Source organism: Mustela putorius, unplaced genomic scaffold, assembly GCF_011764305.1.
Source record: "Mustela putorius furo isolate JIRA1106 unplaced genomic scaffold, ASM1176430v1.1 tig00003845_pilon_pilon_pilon, whole genome shotgun sequence".
Classification (NCBI taxonomy): Eukaryota; Metazoa; Chordata; class Mammalia; order Carnivora; family Mustelidae; genus Mustela; species Mustela putorius.
The window spans coordinates 85,371,511-85,398,026 of record NW_025421998.1 but is presented as its reverse complement, the minus strand read 5'-3'; the positions used below and the strand labels follow the sequence as shown (position 1 = coordinate 85,398,026).

General features: G+C 45.5%; 1 long non-coding RNA gene across 1 annotated transcript in view; it reads left to right on the top strand.

The window, feature by feature from the left end:
- The first annotated feature begins 3,538 nt into the window (after nt 1-3,538).
- LOC106004537 overlaps nt 3,539-26,516 on the top strand; it is a 45,687-nt gene continuing 22,709 nt past the window's right edge. The window contains exons 1-2 of the long non-coding RNA XR_001177573.2: nt 3,539-4,289; nt 10,245-10,302. This is a non-coding gene — a long non-coding RNA (uncharacterized LOC106004537). The remainder of the gene's footprint in view (nt 4,290-10,244; nt 10,303-26,516) is intronic.

The window sequence follows — 26,516 nt, the reverse complement described above, 5'->3', positions numbered from 1 at the left end:
ACAGAACATTTAGAATTGGGCCTGCCACAGAGGAAGCATTAGGTGAAGATCAGCTGTTACTTCTTTCAGCTATGCATTTTTCCAGTTGTTCTATTTTCTGAGAATACAGAGTAGCTACGAAGGAAGAGTGGTTAAGAAGCTGAATCAGAACGAGAAGAGCACGCGCTCCTTTCCCATAGTCACATTCCCACCCTCCTGCTCCACACACCCCCGAGTTCCTTCTTTTGTAAGGCCATATAGCATCATATTTGAATGTATGACCTTGAAATTTTCTGATTAAGTAATTCTGGGCAAAGCTCTACTGGTTGGAAAATAAATCAGGCCTCCCACACATACCTGCTCAGCCAAGAATTTGTTTGCCCCGGGAACCGTGGGTGGGCGGGCGTGGAAGCAAGTACACACCCAGGCTTATGTGAACTCTCTGTTCCTACTTGAGACTGGGGTCATCCCCCTCCCTCCGCCTTACCAGTGCTTCCTGGTCACTGCTTTCCATTCTCAGTGAGGAGGAATAGAGAAACAAACATTTTCGTCTTTCATGTTCTTCTCTTTCCCAACAATAGGGGAGCACCCGCCCCCCCCCCCCCAGCCCCGTTGGTTTGTTTTCTCAAGTTTGGCTTCGTGGTCGTCCTCTGGTATCGCCCTGGAGCTCATTTCTCCCAAGCCCAGGGACACAGTGTACAACGTCTTGCTGATGAACTGTAGGCTCCCTGTGTGGTGCCCCAGTTTCAGGGTCTGCAGCAGGGCCCTCCTGGAAGTGCTCTGGAATGTTCTGTTGGTTCTTGTAGGCAGGGATAGAGACCCCTTCTATGCACGGGGACCTATTGCGGGTGCTTCTACTTCGGGCGCCTGCTGTCTGCATCCTGGGGACGTGGGTGAGGCCAGTGCCTCTGACATGGGGTCTGTGTGACCTTCAGTTACTGGTTCCTGTCCTGTTTGGATTTACTTTTTATTCTACGTGGCACTTCATCCCTTGTCCTGGTGAAGTGCTGTCGGTAGAGCGGGTCTGCTCTGAGTTCCTGAGTATGAGAACAGGTGTGCATCAGGCCCTCTCCTGTGGGACGCAGTCCGGGATTCGGGGGAAGGAGGGCTTCTTAGGCTTGGGGAAGTCTCCCCGGGCAGAGCTGAGCTCAGAAAGTGACTTGACCAGAATAGTCAACTGTGCCCCAGCAGCACCTGCGAGAGAAACCATGCGGGACTTGGAGAACTCTCAGGAACGAGTCCTTCCTTTTCCCCTGTTTCTGTCTCGGCTTATGGAATGCAGGCCTCTTGTAGGGTTAGGTAGGTCCTGGGTCAGTTCTTTCTAGTTACCTAACCGGACTTCCACATGGAGGACTGGCGCTTGGGGGGCTTTGCCCTGTAGCCGGACTCCTGATGAGCCCACCGAAGGAGAAGCGCCCTCCACCGCCGTGGCTGGCCGAGGAACGGCCGAGGCCGCAGAAAGCTGTGTGTGATGCTGCTGCTTATTTCCCCTTGCGTTTGCTCAAATTATAAGGCAGAACTGGCAAAATTAAAAGTAAAACAGTCTTATTTTGAAAATGACACCCTATCTGCGAACGGCCCCAGATCAAGAGTAACCACCAGACATCCTATTGCTCAGCCTGTGTGCTGGTCAGGCGCTGCGGTCCCCGGGGCTCTCTGCACGGGCACCCTGGCCTGGGGACAGACCCGCGTCCCCCGTCACCTGGCACCAGCCACCTCTCACTGCCACTGGAGAGCCGATATGATGAAATCAGCATCTGGCCTGCTTGCCGCACCACCCTGCCCTTTTCCACTTCACAAATCTAGGACATTCCGTAAAAAAATAAAGAACCACCGGAAGAATTTTATCCTATTATGTGACTCCATGTCAGGCCAGAAAACTTGGGCGAATGCCTCTGAAATCTGTATCTCAGAGCTCTTTTTTTCAGCCTCATGAGTTGAACTAAAGACCTTCACTAGCTTCTAAGGTTCTCGTTATGGAGAAGGTCCACGGTGCTTCCCTCCGTAGTAAAGGACACGGGGTGACCCCCCACCCCCAGGGAGGAGGCTGCAGCCACTTGGTCAGACCTTGGTCCCAGAGCCGCCTGGGTTGCCCGTGTGGCACCTGCGGAGTCCGAAAACCATCCTCTCCCACCCAGGGCGGCACCACAGGAAGCACAGTGGGACTGGAGGCAGCGGGATGCTGGGGAGGTCAGGGGGGGATGTGTTGGTGGCTTTCTGTGAGGGAGGAGGAGGAGGAGGGAGGACACTCGACCCCGGGGCCGTGTTGATGCAGAGCCAGGCTTTGTGGGACAGTTTTCTGGTCTCAGGTGTGCGTTTACCTGTTGTCATGTCTTCTTTTGAGAATGGTGTGGTGCAGGTTATGGAAATCTTTCCGGATGGTAATAATTGTTTTTAGCAACCCTTCCTTAGTTCCCAGATTTATTCACCTGTCTGTCACTCCGCTGAGAAGTCCCAGTCAGAATGGCCCTTCCTGTAAGTGACCACAGAGCATGGACTTGTCATGTTTTTGAGTATTGCCAGTGGTAGGGTAAGAAGTCAGTTAACTTGGGTGAAGATTCTTTTTTTTTTTTTTTTTTAATGTTTTATTTATTTGTCAGAGAGAGAGAAAGTGCATAAGCGGGGGGAGCAGCAGGCAGAGGGCGAAGCAGACTCCCCCACTGAACAAGGAGCTCGATGCAGGGCTCCGTTCCAGGATCCTGGGATCATGACCTGAGCCAAAGGCAGAGGCTTAACCAGCCCAGCCAGCCAGACATCCCTTGGGGTGAAGATTCCTAAGAAAATGAGAATAAGAGGTGCAGTGAAATTTCCTTTATCTGTGGGGTGCCTGGGTGGCTTGGTTGGGTGTCTGACTCTCAGTTTTGGTTCTAGTCATGATCTCAGGGTCATGGGATTGAGCCTTGTATCAGACTTCATGCTGGATGTGGAGCCTGCTTGGGATTCTCTCTTTAACTTCCTGCGTATGCCTGTGTGCTCTCTTGCTCTCTCTCTTAGGTGAATAAGTAAATCTTTTTAAAAAGGCGGGGGAAGAAATTCCCTTTTTGTATTTATTGGTAATTAAGGTAAAGGCTTGCATGAATTAGGGAAAGTTTGAAGACATCATTTGCTTTCTGGTATGCAGAATCTTAACAGAAACATCTATAAAGTATTGCTGAGGTGTTTTGCCAGTCCTGGCCTCTGTACCTGCTTTAATGATAGATTTATTCCAAACTTTAGGGAAATACCCTGGACCTTTTTTTGTGGGTTTCTGAGTAACTATGAAAGATTCTTTTTTTATGTGCCAACTTGTAAGGAAATTATTTGTATTATTGAATAACAAGTACATATGTGCACTTACCTACATAAGCAAAAACAAATTTTGAAGACTATTTCCAGACAATTACTAGATTAAAGATTAATTAGATTAAAACGTAGGGGCACCTGGGTGGCGTAGTTGGTCGGTTAAGTGTCTGCCTTTGGCTCGGGTCATGATCTTCGGATCCCGGGATCGAGCCGTGTCTTGGACACTCTGCTCAGTGGGGAGCCTGGTTTTCCCTCTTGCTCTCCCCCCACCCCTCTTTCAAATAAATAAATTAAATCTTTTTAAAAAAAATACATAAAATGATATGCCTTAGGAATGACACAGTAATTCACGCCTTTCTCCATAGAATAGGTTCATGCAGACTGCCTTTCCTCTCACTATCAGAAGTCCTTCTGTGATAAACCTAACAGATAATAATTTGGGCAGTGGCTTCTCTTCAACTCCTCCCCTGTCCTCTGCCTTCCTCCAGTTTTCACCTGCACACTGGGTGTGGCCACTGTGGTCGGCACTGCAGGTACACAGGTAAGTCCCTGGGATGCTGCCCACAGAGGCCGCCTGGTCTGGGCGTGCACAGCAGAGTGCGTTTGCGGGAAGTTCCCTGGACATGGGCAGGCTGTGCACCTGCCCTTAGAAGAGAGACCGCGCAGGACTCACGGAGGCTACGTGGCAGCCGAGGTTTCCAGTCCGGTTGGCCCAGAAACCGGGAGCTATTCTAGGCAGAGCCCTTGTGAGGCCTCAAATCCCGAAGCTGGGTGTGGGGAGCACCTGCCGCCTGGCTCCGTCGCGGTCTACAAAGGTGGGGAGCGGCTGGGTGGCAGGATGAGGCTGTCTCCCTCTCGACAGGAGCTCACTACTTGGCCAAAACAGAAACGTGGCGGAGAAGTGTGTTGTGTTAGGAAGTTCTGCCTTATATTGTGCCAAGTCTGATCTCTCTTCTCTCTCACGTTGGGTTCAAGCCGCAGCAGCAGCGTGGAGTGAGCCTGTCTGCTCTTTGCCACACGCCTTTTATGTAAGTGATATTTTGCTGCTTTAAATCTTGCTCCACGCTGTGTATACCTTCATTTATCCCTTCGAAGAGAGTTTGGTGACTAGTTTGTTCCCTTAATATAAGCAACGACAATTCCGGTTCGTCCTCTCAGAGTCTGCAGACCGGTGACTGCCATCTCCTGGATGGGTGCGGTAGATCTCCGGGCGGTCACTGCCCCGCACCCTCCTGTCCGGTGACCCCTTTCTGCCCGGTTCCTCCCCCCGGGGCTTTTTACAGGATCCCTGATGGTGGAGGGGCTGCACTCGGGGCGTGGGTCCCCCTCTCCTCTTTATCCCTGGTCCCTGCGGTCTCCTTTTCCCCACAGCCTTGTCTGCTTTTGGTCAGCTTCGGGTTTCAGAGAAACAAGTAGGCCTTTTTCACACATGTACAGGGGATCCTTACCCTACAGAAAGTGTCTTTTTTTTTTTTTTTAAACAGTCTCACCACTATGATCTTCTGATTTAGAAACAGACTAATAAATACATACCTGTGAAATGGTAATAAAAATTAGAGGACACACTCAAATACTAGCTCAGGGCTCAGGGCTGAGAGGGGCGTGCTCTGGCTCGGGTTATACTTTCACATGAATTATCTATGATTAGGAAATATCAGTTATCTTCCGAAGGAGCGATCCGGCCGTGTGTGTTACCCCTGTGTACACCCCAGGAGGCCCCTCCACCAGCAGGTGGAGGGATCGGGTCCTGTGGAAGCGCCCTCTAGGGCTTGTTCTAGAAACCAGTAGTGCCGGTACCTGAAGCAGCCCAGGCCACCCGCTCCTCCCCGCCTCTTGTGAGGAGAATTCCGTGTGTTCTCATCCAGTGCCACAATTGTCTGTGGATTAGTTTCTTCACTGAAAACGGACGTGTTAGAAAATGTTGAGCAATTTCGGTTCTTCCACACCCTCACCTCACGCCGAAGCCTGTAGCCTACCTTACAGCCATGGTCCTTTGTGGGGACCCTTCCTCCACGTGGAAAGGGGATGAGTGAAGGGGAGGTAGAAGAGAAAGAACCTTACACGGTCGGTCAGACGGGAGTTTCCAATCAGATCCGTTACCAAACGATGCCTCGGGAAGGCTGCTTGTTGCTGAGATTTCATTATCCCCCATGATGAAGGGCAGAGTCGTAAATGGCCATGTCTCAGGCTCTGTCACTGGTACTTAAAAAGGAAATGGAAGGCAGTGGGGATGAAGACAGGACGGTAAATACTGGACCGCTGCAGTCTCAGCCCATGGTCCACAGATCAGCCACAGGGGCATCACCACCGGAGAGCCTACTAGAAGCGCATGCAGCATCTCCAGCCCCTACCCAGAGGTAGCAAGACTGAATCTGCAAGTGAACAGAACCCCAGGCAATCCCTGTGTGCCTCACCGATGGAGGGGGGCTGCTTTAGAGGGGCCCTGACAGTAGTGGATTGGCGGTGAGAGATTAACCTGCACACTTTGAGAAAAGCTGAACAGATGAGGCATATGAGCTGTAGGTGCTAAATGCTGGCAGTCAGTTTAATTTTGTTTGCAGCTAGAGACCAGGCCCGCTGACAGCGTTTGACCAAACCTCAGCGCCCTGTTTAGGGATCTGCAGGGGTTTGTTTACTGCACAGGCGCTGGCCCCTGGCTTGCTGACTGCCAGCTTAGAGCTGCTTCTCTGCCCCGGGGGCAGAATGGTTTCCTCGGGAACAGCTGGGCCTTGTTCCCTCCCACCCCAACCTACCCTTAACCAAAGAGGAGAGAATAAAAAGAGTACTTACTTAAAATTTTCAAAAAAAAATTTTAGGAATTCATCATGTCCACTTTTTACTTTACATCACGTTATCATCATGGGTTTGTTGGGGAAAAATTCTGCAAAAAAAAAAAAAAGTGTGGCTTCCTCAGTGCTGTGCCAAGCATTTTTTTTTTTTTTTTTTTTTTTTTTCTGGTTTGAACTTAGTCTGGTACAGCTGACAAATGTCAGGGTTAGATCATACTGACCCAAGTCTGGTTTTTAAATGCATGTCTGTTTGGTGTTCTTTCATCAAGTGAAGCAAAGATTCTTTTTTTGCATTTGCTTTTTTCCCCACTGTCTGAGATGATCGTATGTTACTTGTATATAGATAAACATCCACTGAGTTTCCTTTTATGAACGGAAGAATTAAAACCAAAAAGCACTCTTCATGAGAAAAGGATTAAGATTAGAATCAGTCCTTGCAGGAGTTAAAGTTAAATCCCAGGGCACTTTCTTCAAGGACCCTGAAGAATCCATCAGATTTTTTTTAGAAGCCCTGTCACTGCTCTGTTCTAGATTAGAGGCTGGCTGCACTCTTGCCTGGATTATTTCAGGAGTCCACTAACTGGTCTTGCTGTCTCCCTCTTGCTTTCTCTTCATTCTATCTTCACCACACATCCAGATCATATTCCCCTCTGCCCCAGACATCTCATTTGTGTTCTAGGGCTCTCAGAATATAAGTCCAAGGCCTATAGGGCCTTAAGAGTCCCATCGCTTACCTCTCTGACCCCCTATCCTGTTATCTTCTCCCTTGCATATCCCAGTTCAGACCGGCCACACTTCTGCCTCAGGGCCTTTGTACTTGCTGATTTCTCAAGTTATATATAGATAATTGAAAAACAATTTATCTATATAACTCTTTGCCAAACTTTCTTTAGGACTTTGTTCATATGTCAGCTTCTCATTGAGGATTTCCTTGGCTCCCCTATTTAAAATTTAATCTCCCCTTCCCACCCTTCCCCACTGGACATATTTTATGTTTTACTTAGTATGTGTTCATTGTTTGGTTCCTCCTAGAATATTACTTCCTTGAGAAGAAGGGATTTTGTCTTGTTCGTCTTGTGTTCACAGCACCTAGAACAGTGCCTGGCTTATTCGAGGAGCATCGTGTTTGTGAAATGACTGAGTGAAGTCCCCCCCCCCCCCCCCCCCCCCCCGTTTCCAGCGCCATGACTAGACGTGAATTTAGATCCAAGGGCATTGTGGGTCTTCTTCCCACCAGTACTGTTCTCATTCACATCACATAAGAGGAGTGAAATGTTAGGAGAACATCTTTAAAATAGTAAGCCCAGCTGTGAGCCATTGAAAGCATTGTACGTAGTCTGTTAGGAAATGCCGGCTAATTGTTGATTTGTAAGGCAAATGGGAGACTCACACGGTGCACAGCAGGTCCCCTGTGCGCCAGGGCCGGGGGAGGAAGAGAAGAGAAGTATCTGGGGCCTTCTTCAGGAGTCTTCGCACTTTCTTGCTACCAGCCCTCGTGGCAGGATCCCACGCACACTCAGCCTTGGTGCCCCCCTCCTCCAAGGGCTGCGCTTTGGGTGTTCGTGTACACGCGTGTGTGCCTGTATATTTTGTTTGCCGGTGTTGTCTCATCGAGGGCTTCCTTTAGCCACAATTTATGTTTTCACTTTTGTTTATAGCGTTTCTTAGTAACCCACTGCCACAAGTCCTCTGTGCGGAGTTGCTACACAAATGTATCTTGAACTTTGTGCTAGTTGTCTTTTAGTATCGCAAGATTTATTGTGGCCGTGGAATTCAAGGTAGCAGTAGTGTTATCGACGTGAGTGTAGACAGTGCCCATGTGATTACTGCTGTTGCAGGCGTGGGAGGACACCCTGGGGAGGATGGGGCCAGTCAGGGAAGCCGTATGGTCTACCTGGCAGAATGGTTCCTGTTTCGGTGATGGATGCAGCAGGTTCTTACGGCCCAAAGCCATTCTTCTTCCTTTGATAAAATCTCTCTTGCATGTCCACTCTTGTGGAATGTGCTCGTCAACTGAGCCCAGTATCCACCTTCATGGAGCTTCTTACTACTCTAATGGGAGAAATACGCATAAATAATCACATACATGTGCAATTATAAGCTGTTATTGGTAAGTGCTACTAAGGAGATCAAGATGGTGTGGGAGCTTTAAATAGAAGAATTTGGGGGCGCCTGGGTGGCTCAGTGGGTTAAGCCTCTGCCTTCGGCTGAGGTCATGATCTCAGGGTCCTGGGATCGAGTCCCACATCGGGCTCTCAGCTCAGCAGGGAGCCTTCTTCCCTATCCCTCTCTGCCTGCCTCTCTGCCTACCTGTGATCTCTGTTAAATAAATAAATAAAATCTTAAAAAAGAAGAAGAAGAAGAAGAATTTGTCCCAGTCTTGAGGTCAGGTCATTCAAAGTAGGATCTGCCAGTTACTAGGCAAGTGTGTGCTTTGAGGGGGGAAGGGGCAGAATATTGTGTATTAATTTACAGGCAGAGGAAATGAGGTATGCAAAATCTCTGAGGTGCCGAGGGATTGTGCACATTCAAGAGAGTGAAAGTAGACCAGCGTGGCTGCAGTGAATGAAGGTGGCAGGGTGAGTGGTGCTGAAGGAAGCTGGGGCAGGTACGCGGGGCCAGAGGGAGCCTTCCAGGCAGCTTTTTGGGCCTTAATCATGAGCCCAGTGTACAGCACTGAAGGGGTTTGAGTCAGGCTGGGCCCTGAGCTATTTTCTATCTTTGGATGTATACTTGGGACACCCTGTGGTTAATGGTCTGGAAGGGAAAGTGTGGAAGCTAGGAGTACGTGGGAGTATCTTGAGTTTGTCCAGGAGATGGTTGATGGAGCCTGGACTAGGGTGATGTGGTACAGGAGATAGGAGAACACTTATCTGGAGGGGAGAGTGTTGGAGGCCATTAGCTCCGAGGTTATGATTGCTCTGATATGTTTGCTGAACAAGCTTCAGTTGATTTGGCTTGACCTTTCACTTGCCTATAAGTTGCCTGGACCTGGGATTTCAGGAAATACCTGTTGACTAGAGAAATGTAAATATATTGGTCAAGCTGGATGGAGCAAGTGTCCAGACTGGCAATGACGGTCTTCGTTGTATGTGAATATAAAGGTATTATAGCCTTATACATCAGTCTTTTGAGCTTTGTTAGCTTTAATCAGTACTGGATTACATTTCTGGAAATTTAGTGAGATAGACTTTTGGATGCAAGAGATTTGAAAGACAGTCCTGAATTCCCAGAGGTCAGTGTCATCTGGTGACAGTGCTCTGAGTAGCCGCCTTCCCTAGGCAGTACCCTCTTTTTTGATGATTGCTTTCCCATTGTCATTTTTTTAAAAAATTAGGTAAATCTGTGATATGGGGCACCTGGGTGGTTCAGTCGACGAAGCAGCTGCATTGGGCTTGGGTAATGATCCCGGGGTCCTGGGATCCAGCCCTGTGTCAGGCTCCCTGCTCAGTGGGGCGCCTGCTTCTCTGCCACTGCTGCCCCTGCTTGTGCATTCTCTCTGTGTCAAGTAAATAAATAAAATCTAAAAAAAAAAAAAAAAAGCAAATCTCTGATCGCTATATCACCAGTCGTCTCTGCCCTTAGAACTGCAATTATCCACCCCACCCCCCACCCACAGAAAGGTGCTGCCTACCTGAAAAAAAGAACTTGAGAGGGAATGTAGTTTGAAAAGGCATAATAAATGTAGAAGGATTCAGAGTCAAGGAGAACCTTGTTCTAAATTGTTTCCCTACGCATCTTTTTTTTTTTTTTTAAAGATTTTATTTATTTGACAACAGAGATCACAAGTAGGCAGAGAGGCAGGTAGAGAGAAGGGGGGAAGCAGGTTCCTCGCAGAGCAGAGAGCCCGATGTGGGGCTTGATCCCAAGACCCTGAGATCATGACCTGAGCCGAAGGCAGAGGCTTAACCCACTGAGCCACCCAGGTGCCCCTGCATCTAACTTTTTAATATGGCATGTTGATTTTCTTTGAAACCATAAACCATATCTGTTTTCCAAATCTATTATCTAAATGTACGGTGATACCGTCTTAATGGTTCTACCTGGGGACTTCTGAAACGATGCAGCTGAAGTAATTGACTAAGGTGTCAGGAAGCCCTTTGGGTGCTCCTGAGTTTGAAAGATGTCAGACAATGATATGCAACACATGTATGCTTATATGACTTCTCACTGTGTTTTCCTCATTTTTCTCAGGAGAAAAGTGGAAGAAACAGCGGCACTTGCCCATGGAACAGAGTGAGCTACTGAACAGGTACATAACTGAAATGAGCAGGGGTTGTGTATACAGCCACCTGTTGTATTTGTGAAGTCCTTACAAGAGTACCTGGCACATTGTGAAACATGTGTTTGCTCTTGGGAAGTTCTTTTAAATGTGCCTGAGCCCCAAACAGACTAGGCATCCAACCAAAAAGTACCCCCACAAAAACAAACTCTCTGCTCCTGAAGCCGTTGGGAACATCATTGGCAGATTATTTTCCTCTTTTTTCCATCACTGGTAAATTCTGTGGGACCTGTGAACCTGGCCTGAGAAACTTGCTGTCTTCATCTTGGAGCAGCACCCAGAGTGTTTGAGCACCCCTCCATCTTTGATTTTGATGAAGACCCTTTCAGTGTCAGCTCCATTTCTGTTTTGAGCAAAACAAGCTTTTTAAAAAATTCTTAAAGAAACAGCTCCTTGTCATTTGGGGAATGAGATTGCAAAGTTCACCTCTCACGTTTGACCTCCCCTATGTCCAGTTTTCTGGAGCCGCACAGTTTCTGCCTTTCTGCCTTGTTCTGGGGAGGCTTGGGTCTCCTGATCTGTATCTCACCTTCCCTCTCAGTTCAGCTCTTCTGTCTCCCCCCGGCTCCTCTCCCTCAACACGTCAGCTTGGTTCGGGACCCAGAGGACACGCCAGGAGCGGGGCCCCCAGTCTGATTAGGTCAAGTTAGATGTTTCTCTAAATGGCGTTCACACTGCACCCCCTCCCCCCCAACTTACGTAGTTGACTTGCAGTACTCTGTCATTTATGTTTTGTCACATTTCCCTTCTGGGATTTTGGGATATTACCTTTGGGAGTTTTTTTTGTTTTTGTTTTTGTTTTTAAGATTTATTTATTTATGAGGTGGGGTGGGGCAGAGGGAGGGAGAATCTTAAGTAGACTCTGAGCTAAAGCGGAGCCCGACGTGGGGCTCAGTGTCTGACCTGAGCCCGAGATCATGACCTGGCCGGAAATCGAGAGTCAGGTGCTTAACCAACTCTGCCACCCACGTGCCCCTAGAAGTTGCTTTTCTGTTTGGAGGTGTTACAGATGGCATTGTCACCTTGAGAGAGGTGGGCACTGGTGCTGCACTCCATAGGTCGTGGCTCCCAGACCTCTGGGCTGGAAGCCCCCAGGAAGGAGTTGGGTGTCACGTGAGGACCCAGCACACACATTTGTATCTGCGGATCTGTGGTTTCCCAAAATAATACCTGTACTGTTGGGAGCTGTGATACAATTTCCTTTTTTCTCTTTTTTCTTGCTGCTTTCGTCTCTGCTGCTCCTGGTTACTTACAGAATAGGTTCCATATACTACCGGTAAGGGGTGCTTTGACCAGCGGCACGGGCACGTGTTTCTCCTTTTCCATGTTCTGTAGTAACTTGCACAGGTCTCCGTTATCCCTAAATACTCCCTCAGACTTGCCTTATTTTAGTTCTTTATATGCAAAACTCTCTCCTTCCTTTTGTTCTTTTTAAAAAAATTATTAAATAATTTTTGTTCTTTTTTAAAAAATTATTAAATTCATAATTTATTTTTAGAGCAAGAGAGAGTGTGTGAGTGTAGTGGGGAAGAAACTCAGAATCAGTGCTGAGCCCGACTCCAGGTCAGGGACAGCGATCCCAGGACCGCGAGATTATGACCTGAAGCAAAATTAAGAGTCGGGCCCTCAACCCGCCGAGCCTCCCAGGCGCGCCCCTCTCCTTCCTTTTGTAAGCCTGTGTTTCTGTTTTTCACGTACCATTCACTTCTCAGTGCTCTTTGTTTGAACTTGGACCTTCCTCTCTTGACCAAGAGCCGAGAATCATTTTACCGTTTTGACCAAAACAGATCGCTCAGTGCTATTAGGTCCTGCCTAGTAAATGTAATTTTCAAAAGGTAATACTCCTGTATCTGCTTAGATCCCCATATTCAGTTTCTCAGAAACCTGCCTTTTCTGGCAGTCTCATCTCACAGTTCATGCTCTTCTGTGGTTCGCAGGATCACAGAATTATAGTGGGGCGGGGGTCTTCTGTGTCCTGTTCTTTTTGGTTGGTGTTGTGGGCTGCAGAGAGACACCTGCTGGCTCAGATGTAGAGTTGCAGCATTTTTCCATTCTGAAGTCTATCAAGTTGTCATTTTTAGGACCTTAAGCTTTCATGATGCACAGGTAAGCCATGCATACCTGTGCACAGGTATGTTGGAACGCACCGAAGTCACTCCTCTAGCCCCCTGCAGCATTCTTAGACTCTCCAGCTCCACGTCTAATGAACTGAAAAGTATTAATAGCCCATCACCCAGTCAGAAGCTCATGCCTCATGGGTAAAAGGACTTCATGGTAGAACTAGATTCCTTCCCTTCATGTGTTCCTAACGGGACCACAAACTGATAGTTTAGTAAAACTCCCAGTAAGCCAAGATCCATTTAAAACTTTTGGAAATGATAATGCACTCTTCCAGGATGGTTAAGAACTTAAGTTTTAAATGGTTTAGGTTTGCAGCTTGGTTTGTTAAATGGGCAATACATTTGGTTGTAGTTATAAATCTAGTGCTGGAAAACAGGAATCTAAAATCTGTTGCTGCTTTATTTTGAAGTCCGAATTGGAATATCATAGTGACTTCTGTGCAATGCTTATTTTAGCAAAATTTTTATGGTTGATATCAGAGGCAAGTTTATTTATAAAGAAATCATAATGATTTTAATGTGCAAAGTGGTTCTTCACTTTTTTACTTTTTAATTTTTTTAGAGAGAGAGAGAGAGGGAAAGCGCGCACACGAGCTGGGCAGGGGGTGAGGGAGAGAGTGAATCTTCAGCAGTCTCCACACCCAGTGCAGAGCTCTCTGGGCTTGACGTGGGGCTCAATGTGGGGCTTGATCTCATGATAATGAGATCACGATACTGAGATCATGACCTGAGCCAAAATCAGGAGTTGGACGCTTAACCTATGAGCCACCCAGGCACCCCACAAAGTGTGGTTCTTTTATTTATTTATTTTTTAAGATTTTATTTATTTATCTGACAGAGGTCACAAGTAGGCAGAGACGCAGGCAGAGAGAGGGGTAAGCAGGCTCCCTGCTGAGCAGAGAGCCCGATGCGGGACTTGATCTCAGGACCCTGCAATGGTGACCTGAGCTGAAGGCAGAGGCTTAACCAACCGAGCCACCCAGGCGCCCCTAGTGTGGTTCTTTTAAGCAAAACTAATATCCACCTGTTTTTGAGGACTGTTTCTAAGGTTGTAGATAATAAAGAAGAGCAACATACTCTAGTTTTCTCTCCGTCTCTACTTCTAGTACACCGTGCATGCCTGGAAGCTGGTAAAAAACACCAAAATGTGTACATCCGTCCCTTTAAACAGGAGCTGTGAGAGTGTGCAGAGAGGGAGCTAAAGCCTGGTCCGCCCACACTGTTCTCTTCTCCCCTCCATTGTAGAAGATGAACTGTTCCTGAGCAAGATCGTACTGGCTGCAGGGAATGGCCAAAAAGAATGGTATTAATGGTTCAGGGACACAAATTATGGCAAATACAGAAACAGTGTTTGGGAACATAAAATACTCTGAGTTTAAAACGCTAAGCCAGAAGAATAGCACATATTTTTAAAAAAAAATTTCCTACGCACCCAGTTTTTCTGGCCATCTTCCTTTATTCCTGTTCTGAGAGGGGAACCTGAAGTGAAAATAGAAACCATTACTCCTTTTATCAGGGCACCTAGAATGATCAGGAAGAGTGCAGGAAGTCACGTCTGGTAGCCAAGCACTTCTTCCAAAAGCACGAACAGAAGAAACAGAAGACGTGAACAGTAAGAGAGGGAACACAGGGTGGTGTGGGTTTGCACGGTTTGAAGTCCAGGGCTTCGGTCCAGTTCTGTGACTGTTGTCCTGAAACAAGGGACGTGAACTGCGTGGCCTCCTGTAAGTGCATGGTACCTACTTGCTCCTGTCGTTGCCACCTTCGGAGCTACTCGGTGGCACTCTCAGGACATTCTTTTCCTTGTGCTTATTCCAGTCAGGGATGGATTTGTTTAGCTCTAGTCTGTATTTTTGGGAGCCGTTTATATGACAAAGAAAACAACAACGTTTCTAGCATTCAGTGTTCCCTGTGTGCCAAGCATTGGGTGTGGAGCGTGAGGGTAGATAAATATTACTGTCATCCCAGTCTTCTTCTTTTTTCTTTAAATTCAGTTAATTTCTATGTTATATACATAATGTATTATTAGTTTCAGACGTGAAGGTCCGTGACTCATCAGCCTTGTGTAACCCCCGGAGCTCATTCCATCATGTGCCCTCCTTAATGCCCATCACCCAGCGACAACCCCCCCCCATCCTCTCCGTTCTGCAGAATGTGCACATTATAAGGAAGCTCAGGGAGGCGAGTGTGTGAAAGACCGCAGTTCCCTAACCCCCGTCGGGAATGAGCCGTCGCCAGTCCCTGAATGCTAGTTGGCTCAGAATGATGTTGCTTACATGAAGCTTCAGAAAAAGCTTTTTGTTTTATGTTGTTGATGAGCTGGGATAGCCAGAAAGGAAAATACCACTTACTGAAAGAAAAGGGGATTTAATAGAATTAGAAAGTGTAACTCCAGGGCTCCAGGGTGGCTCAGTCGGTTGAGCCTTCCACTCTTGGTTTCAGCGTGGGTCCTGGTCTCAGGGCCCTGAGCCAGAGCCCCCCCCATCAGGCTCCCTGCTCCCCGGGGAGTCTGCTTGAGATTCTCCCTCCCCTGCACCACTCTCTCAGCGTGAATATCTGAATATATTTCCCGAGTATCCTGATGACGTGGTATATCTTGCTAGTGCAGTAGGAAATTTAAGGCAGACAGATTCCAGAGGATTTCAGGATTTGGGGTGTGTCTACACCAATAATTGGAAGAAGGTAAATCCAGCACCTCTCATTGAAGGACAAATAAATATATATCTACACCCAGTTTTCCATTGACCACCTTACTGGGGAAGAAGTAATACCATAGTTAATCATAACTTATTTTCTTGTTTAGTTTTTGCTTTAGGGTTCTTTGTTTTCTGGAGCGCAAAGAGCTGTCATTGGATTTAGAAGTGGCCGAGTATGTAATTATGAAAAGAGGAATATCTCTATAATTTAAAATATATCGCAGATATTGTCAAGTGTTTAGAATTAATACATGGGGAGTTCATTATGTTTCTGGCTTATTCTTTTTTTAAATTTTTTAAAGTTTTTAAAGTTTTTTATTTATTTATTTGATAGAGATCATAAGAAGGCGGCAGAGAGGCAGGCAGAGAGAGAGGGGGAAGCAGGCTCCCTGCTGAGCAGAGACACCCCCCCAATGCGAGGCTCGATCCCAGGACCCTGGGATCACGACCCAAGCCGAAGGCAGAGACTTTAACCCACTGAGCCACCCAGGCACCCCTGTTTCTTGCTTATTCTTCAAACTGTGAATGTCCAGGGCAAAACAGGAAGTTAATGAGAGAATCTGTCTTGACCAGCCTTCCCGGCTCCCCTCCCCACCTATTCCCATTTTTTTTTTCCTTTTAAGGCAAAATTAGTGTAGGATTAAGATCAGAGATCTTGGAAGGGGAAAATAAGTTGGAAAATAAATTTAAGCTTGTGAATTTGTAAGTGAAAGGCAGTTTAGAGGACATTTACCTTAACCTTTTCCATTTACAGATAAGGAAAGTGAGTTCCCTGTGGCTTACACAAGGCCACAGAGCTATTAAGAGCCAGAACTGATCCTGACATGGAGATAGTACTTACTCCACCAGAAGTTTTAATGGGATTTTTTTTTTTACTTTTATTAAGGTATAATTGACAAATAATATGGCAAAATAAAGGGTACTGGGATGGATGGATATATATATATATATATACACACACACACACACGTAACTGGTCATAGGGTTTCTTTCACTTGAATAATTTTCAAAAATGGGTATTAAACCTCAGTCTTCTTTGTCTTTTGTTTTTTAACACACTCCTTGGAAAGCACGTGTCTTAGCATAAGTGTCCCAGAGATCACAGCCTAGTCCTGTACCTGGTGCTCTGTTTCTCCCCTCTTCTAGACTGGGTGGGGGGCAGCCTTATGTGTGCACAGGTGGGAAAGGAAGAGAGACGCTGTCTGTGCCTCCATGAGCATGAAGCCTGTGTGTGACAACTTTTCCACCTGGACACCGCTTCCTTTCCTAACAGCGGCGCCCTGGGAAGTTCCAGGTGTTTCTGACTGTGTGCACCCCTTCACAACCTAGAGAACAACACCCCTAATTCGTGCATTCTCAGGCATGGGGCAGCTCCCGTCAGCAAACAAAATGCTCCTGTGCAGGTGGTTATTATTTTTACTATTATTTATTTATTAACATATAATTTATTATTTGACCCAGGGGTACAGGTCTGTGAATCATCAGGCTTACACACTTCACAGCATTCACCATAGCACGTATCCTCCCCAATGTGCAGCCACCCTGTCCTTCCCTCCCCACCCCCCAGCAACCCTCAGTTTATTTCGTGAGATTAAGAGTTTCTCACGGTTTTTCTCCCTTCTGATCTCATCTTATTTCTTTTTTTCCCCCTCTCTACACCCCACAACCCCCAATCTATCTCTCAGATTCCTCATATCAGAGAGATCATATGATAATTGTCTTTCTCTGATTGACTTATTTTGCTTAGCATAATACCCTTTAGTTCCATCCTCGTCGTTGCAAATGGCAAGATTTCTTTTTGATGGCTGCATAGTATTCCATTGTGTATATATTCCACATCTTCTTTATCCATTCGTCTGTTGATGGACATCTAGGCTCTTAACATAGTTTGGCTATCGTGGACATTTCTGCTATAAACATTCAGGTACATGTGGCCCTTCGGATCACTACATTTGTATCCTTAGGGTAAATACCCAGTAGTGCAATTGCTGGGTTGTAGGGTAGCTCTATTTTTTTGGGGAACCTCCATGCTATTTTCCAGAGTGGTTGCACCAGCTTGCATTCCCACCAACAGTGTAGAAGGGTTCCCCTTTCTCCACATCCTCATCAGGATCTGTTGTTTCCTGACTTGTTAATTTTAGCCATTCTGACTGGGGTGAGATGGTATCTCATTGTGGTTTTAATTTGTAATTTCCTGATGCCGAGTGATGTGGATCACTTTTTCGTGTGTTTGTTGGCCATCTGGATGTTTTCTTTGCCAAAATGTCTGTTCATGTCTTCTGCCTATTTCTTGATTGGATTATTTGATTTTTGGGTGTTGAGTTTGACAAGCTCTTTATAGATTTTGGATACTAGCCATTTATCTAATATGCATTTGCAAATATCTTCTCCCATTCTGTCGCTTCTTTTGGTTTTGTTGACGGTTTCCTATGCTGTGCAAAAGCTTTTGATCTTGGGGACACCTGGGTGGCTCAGTGGGTTAAGCCTCTGCCTTCAGCTCAGGTCATGATCCCAGGGTCCTGGGATCGAGTCCCACATCGGGCTCTCTGCTTGGCAGGGAGTCTGCTTCCTCCTCTCTCTCCCTCTCTCTGCCTGCCTCTCTGCCTGCTTGGTCTCTCTCTGTCAAATAAATAAATAAAATCTTTAAAAAAAAAAAAACTTTTGATCTTGGTGAGTCCCAGTAGTTAAACTTTTGCCCTTGCTTCCCTTGGTTTTAGCAAAGTTTCTAGGAACAGGTCCGTGCAGGAGGTTACTACCCATATTATTTTCTGCAGGTATAGATGCAGTCTCAGTTTTGGAGGCTGCAGTTTTACATTTGGCTCCCTTCCCCCTTCCCCAGAAATCATTTAGCTTTCCACGTTAAGAGAATCTGATTCCCATGGCCAGGCAGTATGCTCATCTGGATGGCTGGCTTGGACAGGAATGCCCTTGGTCCCAAGCAGTGAACCCGAGTAAATGGGCAGGAAAATGAATGCTGTCACCCCAGAAAAGTCCCACTATGTAATACCACTAGTAAAAAGTGTCATCTTTTATCCTTGGTCTTCATCTTTCATAGAAACTGATCCACTAAGTTGGTATATACTTGAATCATCCTTTTTTTTTTAACTATAAAAAATGTATTGTAGCCCCTGTGAGAAGTATTGCTTTTAGACCTGATGACTATGTGTTAGAAATAAACAGTATAATCTGACCTAGCAGAGAAGTAACTTTAAATATACTTAAAAATAACCTAAAAATTATTGTAGTGGTAAATAGTAAAATCATATTTCTGACTTGGGTTATGACATTGACCCTGGCACGTACACGGTCATTACTCAGTTAGAAATTTTATTTTGACTGAACTCTATATGATACGTATTTTTTTTTAAAGATTTTATTTATTTATTTGACAGACAGAGATCATAAGCAGGCAGAGAGAGAGAGAGAGAGAGGAGGAAGCAGGCTCCCCGCTGAGCAGAGAGCCTGATGTGGGGCTCGATCCCAGGACCCTGGGATCATGACCTGAGCCGAAAGCAGAGGCTTCAACCCACTGAGCCACCCAGGTGCCCCGATATGTATTTTTTAAAAGTGTTAAACCATTGCCTTATTTCTTTTTTAAATTTACTTTTTCACTTTCTGAGCAATCTCTGCACCCAGTATGGGGCTCAAACTCATGGCCCTGAGAGCGAGTCGCATGCTCTTCTGACAGCCAGGTGCCCCAACACTGCCTTACTTTAAATAGGTTTCTTGGAAAATGTATATTCAAGCCAAGGCTGGGAAAGCATTGTCACAATATGCTTAAGCCTCAGATTTTGTCTTAATTATATGAGTATTGCATTACATTTTGAAAGAATCCTGAATTATTCTCATCATTTAATTCTCCACATACAGTGCATCAATAGGCATTAATTTTTTATAGTTTTAAATTTGAAAGGGAGTTGTGTTTGGCCACAGGGTGCTCTTAGGAGGAAGAGTTTCAAATTATGTGGCCAAGGTGGGGAGGTCAGACCAAGATCTCAACATGGTTTCCCTTTGGTTCCAGGATTCTCTTGCACTGGCCATTTTAATTTAGATGGTATAAAAAGAGCAATAGTACTTCCTTCTCCTTTCAGCATGGAGAAGCACGTCGTGTTTGCTTGGCACTTATACAACACTGTGTTCGTTTCTTACGTGTGGACCTGGTAGCTAGGAAAGGTAACTATGCTACCAAGAATCGTGTTGGTTTTTACCTCCCTTACTGCCTGTCTACGCTCGGTCTGTAGGGCTTACTATATATCTTGAAGGCAAGGGTGGGTAGATTGGACAAAAAAGAGAAATCTTTGGTACACGATTCTTTCATATTTTTCCTGAAACACAAAGGTGCACCTTTTACAGTGTATATCATATCTGCCATATCTTTGGATCTTGTTTGAAACTGATGAGAGCAACACAAGTGATAACGGAGAAAGAAGTGCCCAGTGAACACGAGGGCTGCCCGGTCACTGGTTTGAGGAGGCAGGACACAAAGGTGTGTTGGAAATGACTGGCTAATAGGAACGTTTAAGGACCAGAGAACGAATTCTTTTTAACTTTAAATGAATAAGAGTTCGATTCATTACCGAAAAGTAGGGACGCGCTCAGTTCTCCCTCTGCATGTTTTCGAGGGAGGAAAAGAAGAGATGGAGTTTGAACTAATGTGCTGAGAAGCGTGTTCAGAATGCATCAGGGTATCAGAGTGTAAAGGAGGCTAACTGTGTGTGGCATCCGTGCAAAGGGCTTTAGCTGCGGGAGAAGGGAGGAAGACGGCAGAGCCGAGGCCAGAGCGTTAGCAGCACGAGTACACCCTGAGGTGTACTTCTTTCCTGCTCCAGCCCCAGCGCCACAGCCCTCCTCTTAGTTAGGGATGATCATGGACTGAACTGCTAACGATGCTGTACAGCAATTAAGGGTGACATTTCTGGACCCAGACTTCCTGGGCTCAAAGGTGACTCTGCTTCAGAGGCCACTGACTGAATTTATATGGTTCTCGGTAAAATATAGATAGGTATTAGTATTTACCTTTGTGGGGTTCTTGGGAGTTAATGACATGCAAATGAGTCAGTGAGAACACAGTCACTCAGCACTCAGCTTATCTTAGCAATTACTATATCATACGACCCTATTTAATTTTTTTTAGTAATTTTATCCTCCCCCCATAGCCTCTGATTAGGGAGAATACACACGAAACTGGTGAATGAGTGAATAATGACTTGCGTGGTATCTTTACCGTTGTCAGTTAGTAATGTAAATACATCTTGGTTTGTGGGTCAGTTTCCGAGATGAGGCCACCTAGGCACGGCGCCGGTTCAGTTAAATCCGCACACGAACCCTTCCCCCTCATTTCAAACATGATCTTTAATCTTCTCTCCTAATAAACCATTTTGTTTCTTGGGACTCCCAGAACCGATTATGTTTGACAGCATGGAAAAGTGCACATAACACACACACCATTAAAGAAACAACTATGTTGTAAACTAATAGCTACACTGAGCGTGAGAAACTCTTCTATTTTATTCTGTTGTTTTGTTTTTGTAAAAATGCTGCTTGTAATGCATCATGTTTATTTTACAACCCACCCTACAGTTTGAAAAACACCACGTTAAGGGTTTGACTTTTGTCCAGAACCAGATGGGAGGGAATACCTTTGACTATAACCAATATTCTCCTTTTCTTTCCGTAGGCGCCCAGTAATGAAAAGGGAGTTCCCCAGCTTTAGAAACACACAGTCACACTCATGCTCACACCCCATTCAGAAGTACAGTCCGTCTATTTAGTTTGTGTTGTGATCTATAAGGCCTTTAAGTGGGGCGCCTGGGTGGCTCAGTGAATTAAGCCTTTGCCTTCGGCCCAGGTCATGATCTCAGGGTCCTGGGATCGAGCCCCACATTGGGCTCTCTGCTCAGCAGAGAGCCTGGTAACCCCTCTATCTCTGCCTGCTGCCCTGCCTACTTGTGATCTCGGTCTGTCAAATAAATAAATTAAACTAAATTAATAAAAGGCCTTTAAATACTGTATTTCAGATTTACTTTTAGCACGTTTGTGACGTTAAAAATGCACGTAGCTCAGGCTCTTGGCTGGTTCAGTCTGTGGAGTGTGCAACTCTTGATCTGGGTCGTGAGTTTGAGCCCCACATTGGGTATAGACCTTACTAAAGAAAAAACCACGTGGAGCTCCTATCACTCTAAGGTAGGGTCCTGTGATCACTTTCAGGAAACAGCGTGAGGTTAGGTATGATAATAGGAACCCGTTTTTCAGATTGTGATCCCTAACTTCTATTCCATCCCACCCCTTCCCAATTAAATAAGGAGTCCCCAGTTTACCACCGAAAAATGATTCGATTGTTAGAACAGAGTTGCTGTAACAGCTAGAGAGTTGTTACACTGTGCTATCTATAGGCTCGGTCTGTTCCTTTTGGCCAGCGTGGGAGCCTCCTGCTTAGAGCTATTCATGCCCCGTGACCATGAAGCTAAACACACACCACTCGCTGCCCCCTGCTGAGCCTCGACTCTATTCTCATCCACTGAGTCACCAGCCAGGCCAGATAAATTGCTTCTTTTGAAAGACTGACAACTGAATTCTTACCAGGTTTACCACACAAAGCCTTCCCACGTTATAAACACTCGCTTCACACACATTCTGGTCACCCCCATGACCAGTCGCACATTGCCTCGGGTTGGCCTCCCAGACTCCCCAACTCCGTAAAACAGCCAGGCTGTCCGGCTCAGCTAAGAGGTCTAATCCCACACTTCACCATTCACCTGGTAGAAATCTGTTAAATCCTCTTCTTTGTCCAACTGCTTCTTCAGGTTTTAGTCTTCGTGAATTTCACCCAACATAGTACCACATTTTTTTCTATATTTCAAGTAAATCTTTTTCTAAGCTTTTTGCCTTCTTCCGTCTTGGAGAGCTCCTCCGCCAGGGATGCCAGTCACCGCTTTAAGCCCAAGGGTAAGGATATAATCTTTATCAAAGAATGTAGTATATTTGGAAGTAAAATAAGTCATAATAACCAGTGTCATCAACTTTTTTTGTTAAAAAAGATTTTATTTATTTACTTGACAGACAGAGATCACAAGCAGGCAGAGAGGCAGGCAGAGAGAGAGGAAGGGAAGTAGGTTCTCCACGGGGCAGAGAGCTGGATGTGGGGCTCGATCCCAGGATCCCAGGATCACGACCTGAGTCAAACACAGAGGCTTCAACCCACTGAGCCACCCAGGCACCCCAGTGTCATCAACTTTTAAGTAATCGTGAGTGTCTTAGGGAAGGTCATCCTCTTCTGATTAAATTTTCTTACACATTTGCACACAGAAAAATAAAAATAATTCTTAGTTCTATTAGTTTATTCCTTATATAATTACTGGTATTACAGTACAGTTACAATATACATTTCTTTCAGGTATATCGTATTACAGATACATCATAAGTGAAATCTGCTTCTGTGGCTTGATCTAGCTACTGTCACTGGCAGCATCATTCCGAAGGGAAAGGTAGCTCCAGTCTTAAGCACTAATATAGATATATTTGGGGAACATAACCACTTATTTCTCTTAACCATGCTTTTGGTTCTTGGAATGAGGTTGACTGCTTTAAAATTATCCAAGTACGACTAGAGTGCTCCCATAATTATTTTTAATAATAAGTTAAAACGAAAATCATGGGAGAATTCACACTACTTTGAAATGAGAAATACAGTTAATCATGAATTGTGAAACAACAAGTCACTGTTATCCCTTCTATGTATGTAAATGTTTATGACACTGTCTTGGACATAGAGTTTGCTACTTTTAAACACTATGTTTATTCTGAGGGACAGAACATTGAGGCCTTTCCCTGATTCAAGTTGGTAGTCCCAAGTGACTCAGGACAGCCCCTATGCTCTGACCACTGTCTTGCAAGAACACTGGAAACGTGATGTCTTTCCCGGAAGAGACACGTTAACCTTTTAAACTAAATAGCATTTATTTTAATAAAACTGGAATAAATAAAATAAAACTGGGGAAAAGCCAGTCAGAAAATACTTGGGAAGAAAAGGCTGTTACATGTTCTGTGAGCAGAATATTAGAGGTATTGGTTCTTCATGAAGGCATTTCAGTCTTTGTTCTGTGTGCTGATGTAGTAGTCCATTTTTTAAAATAACAATTGGGGCGCCTGGGTGGCTCAGTGGGTTAAGCCACTGCCTTCGGCTCGGGTCATGATCCCAGGGTCCTGGGATCTAGCCCCACATCGTGCTCTCTGCTCAGCAGGGAGCCTGCTTCCTCCTCTCTCTCTCTCTGCCTGCCTCTCTGCCTACTTGTGATCTCCGTCAAATAAATAAATAAAATATTTTAAAAAATAAAATAAAATAACGATAACCTGGCAACACTTCAAATTCATTCCTCATATTAGATCTCAAGGTAATTTTTGTTTGTTTGTTTGTATTTTCATGTATAGTCTGAAACTTACTGTACCATCTGTAGCAAGCTAACAGCCACCGATGAAAAGTAGAATCACAGCAGGGCATCCAGGAGTTCCAGTTTTGTTGACGGTTTCCTATGCTGTGCAAAAGCTTTTGATCTTGGGGACGCCTGGGTGGCTCAGTGGGTTAAGCCTCTGCCTTCAGCTCAGGTCATGATCTCAGGGTCCTGGGATCGAGTCCCGCATCGGGCTCTCTGCTCAGCGGGGAGCCTGCTTCCCTCTCTCTCTCTCTCTGCCTGCCTCTGCATCTACTTGTGATTTCTCTCTGTCAAATAAATACATAAAAAATCTAAAATAAAATAAAATAAAATAAAATTTGTTATCCTGACAAAATTTTGTGTTTATACCATGACCTGGGGGGCTTCTCAGTAGCTGACTCTTGATTTTGACTCAGGTCATGATTTCCAGGTGGTGGGATCAGCCCTTATGTCAGGCTTTGTGCAGGGCGTGGAGCCTGCTTGATTCTCTCTCTCTCTCTCTCTCTTCCTTTGTCCCTCCACCTCCCTCCCTCTCAAAAAAAAAAGAAAGAAAGAAAGAAAGAAAAAAAAAAGTTGAATTTGCAAATATGCTAAGGATATTGTTGCCAAAGAGATACAAATAGAAACCATACTTTTTTGTGTTAGGGTCCACATTAGCCAAATACAAAATAGGATTCCCAAGTTGAATGTAGTGTAAGCACACTTGAAATATGATTTGACATTTGAAAATTTCTTGTATATTCCCAACTTTGAGATGCAAAGGCATACACAGTATAAAATAAAACCCAAGTTTTAAAAAGTCACCAGGGTATGAGAAGGGATAAAATAGAGCCCTTGGGTGGCACCTGGGTGGCTCAGTTGGTTGAGGGTCTGACTCCTGGTTTCGGCTCAAGTCATGATCTCAGGGTCAAGGATCAGGCCCCACATCACACTCTCTGCTTGGCGGGGAGTCTGCTTGTCCCTCTCCCTCTTCTCCTCCCCCTGCTTTCTCTCCCTGCCCCCACCAAATAAATAAACAAAGAATCTTTTAAAAACAATAGAGCCCTTGGGGCTTGGCGGTGTTGGCTCAGTAGCTACCTTGGGGGATGATGAGTAAGTCAGCCCAGGTAAACCCCCAGAGGGGGACTTTCCCTCCTCTAGTCCGCCACAACAACACGTCACTGCACTTCTGTCTGGTGTCCGTATTGGACTTTCTCCTATGATTTCATTTGGGGTTCACATTGGTTCCATGCTAACGTATAGTTGTGAGAACTGCTGTCCTGACAGATCCTGTTAGACAAAATAGTTGGAACACCAGATACACTCTGCAGCAGCTCATGGTAAAAAGTTGAAGGTATACAGTGGGTTTCCTTACTGTCAGATGTCCGAGTGCCTAGTCATCCTGAAACACAGAGGGGAGCACTGGAGAACTTACTTCTAAATGTGCTGGTTGGGGTCCTCCCCATATCCAGAAAATTGCCTTAGACACTTCATGTGTATTGGAGGAAGAAGGTAAAATCCTTTGTGTTAAAGTGAAACATAGTTCTCATACTTGCTGATGATACTCAAAAAAACACTGATTCTACTGCTCATGTTATAATGATGGGGCGTCCCCCATCAGCACTTCGGACTGAAGTAAATTTGGTCAAAGTAGAGAACAGGGGATTGTTCTCTGATCGAAAAGTATTGTAAATATTCAGAAAGGTACCACAGTGTTCAGTTGGATAAAGAAGGTACCGCAGACAAGAGCTATGGGAAGATGGCATCATTTCAGATACATTTCTCAGTTTCCTTTTTAAAAAATCTTTTATGTGGGGCGCCTGGGTGGCTCAGTTGGTTGAGCCAGTTGGTTGATTTTGGCTCAGGTCATGATCTCACGTTGTGGGATTGAACCCCATGTCGGGCTCCCAGTGCTCAGCAAGTAGTCTGCTTGGGTTCCTGTCCCTCTGCCTCTCGCACCCACATGCCAGAGCGTACTCTCTCTCACACACACAAATCAATCAGTCCATTCAATCAATCAGTTGTAAAAAAAAAAAAAAATCCTTTATGTGCAGGGGATGATGGAGGTGGAGGTGGGCACAGGAGGCCAGTGTCAAGTCCAGCTTAGGGAATGCACTGCTGCTGTGTCCCTGCTATTAGGTGTAGAATCCTGAACTTGTGTCTTTGTACACTTCTGAAGAAGTTATTTTTTGGTGAGACTTCTGAGGCAACAAACTGATAGAAAGTTCTTGACCTAACACCTGGAACGTGGTCAGCAGTCAGTAATCTGAGTGTCCTGTCTCCTTCATTTTCTTCCTCTTGCTGTTAGCAGTTGTAAATTTTGCTTGTTTTCCAGTGGTAGCATCTTTTAATGTAATGTTCATCTCAACCTCAAGTACTACATTTTTCACGTTCTGCAGCTCGAGTCTGGAGGGATAGAGAGGCGGTGGGGGTAAGGGAAGGTCAGGTGAACCCAGACCAGCACTGCTCACCCCCCCCACCGGGGACTTAAAGCCACAAATAGTTCTTATTGCTTCTGATTTCAACAGTAATCGAAGACAAAATAACTGAATAAGAAAGGAAAGTGACAGCAACTATAATCAGCTGTTCAGTTGCATTGACAAGAAGAATAGTCCTCAAACTTCAAAGTATATAAGATGAGTCTAGTTAACATGGGGATAACTGAGCTCCACCCCAGAGGTTCTTTTTTATTTTTTATTTTTAAAGATTGATTTATTCATTAGAGAGAGGGAGTGTGGAGAGGGGTAGAAGGTGAGAGGTAGTTCCAAGCAAACTTCCCACTGAGCATGGAGCCTGATGCAGGGCTCAGTCTCAGGACCCTGGGATCACAACTGGAGCCGAAATCAAGAGTCAGACGCTCAACCAACTGAGCCACCCAGGTGCCCCCACCCCACAGATCCTAAGTCCAGTCTTAGGTCATTCTAAGCACATGGTCCAAGGACTACATGCTGAAAACCCCT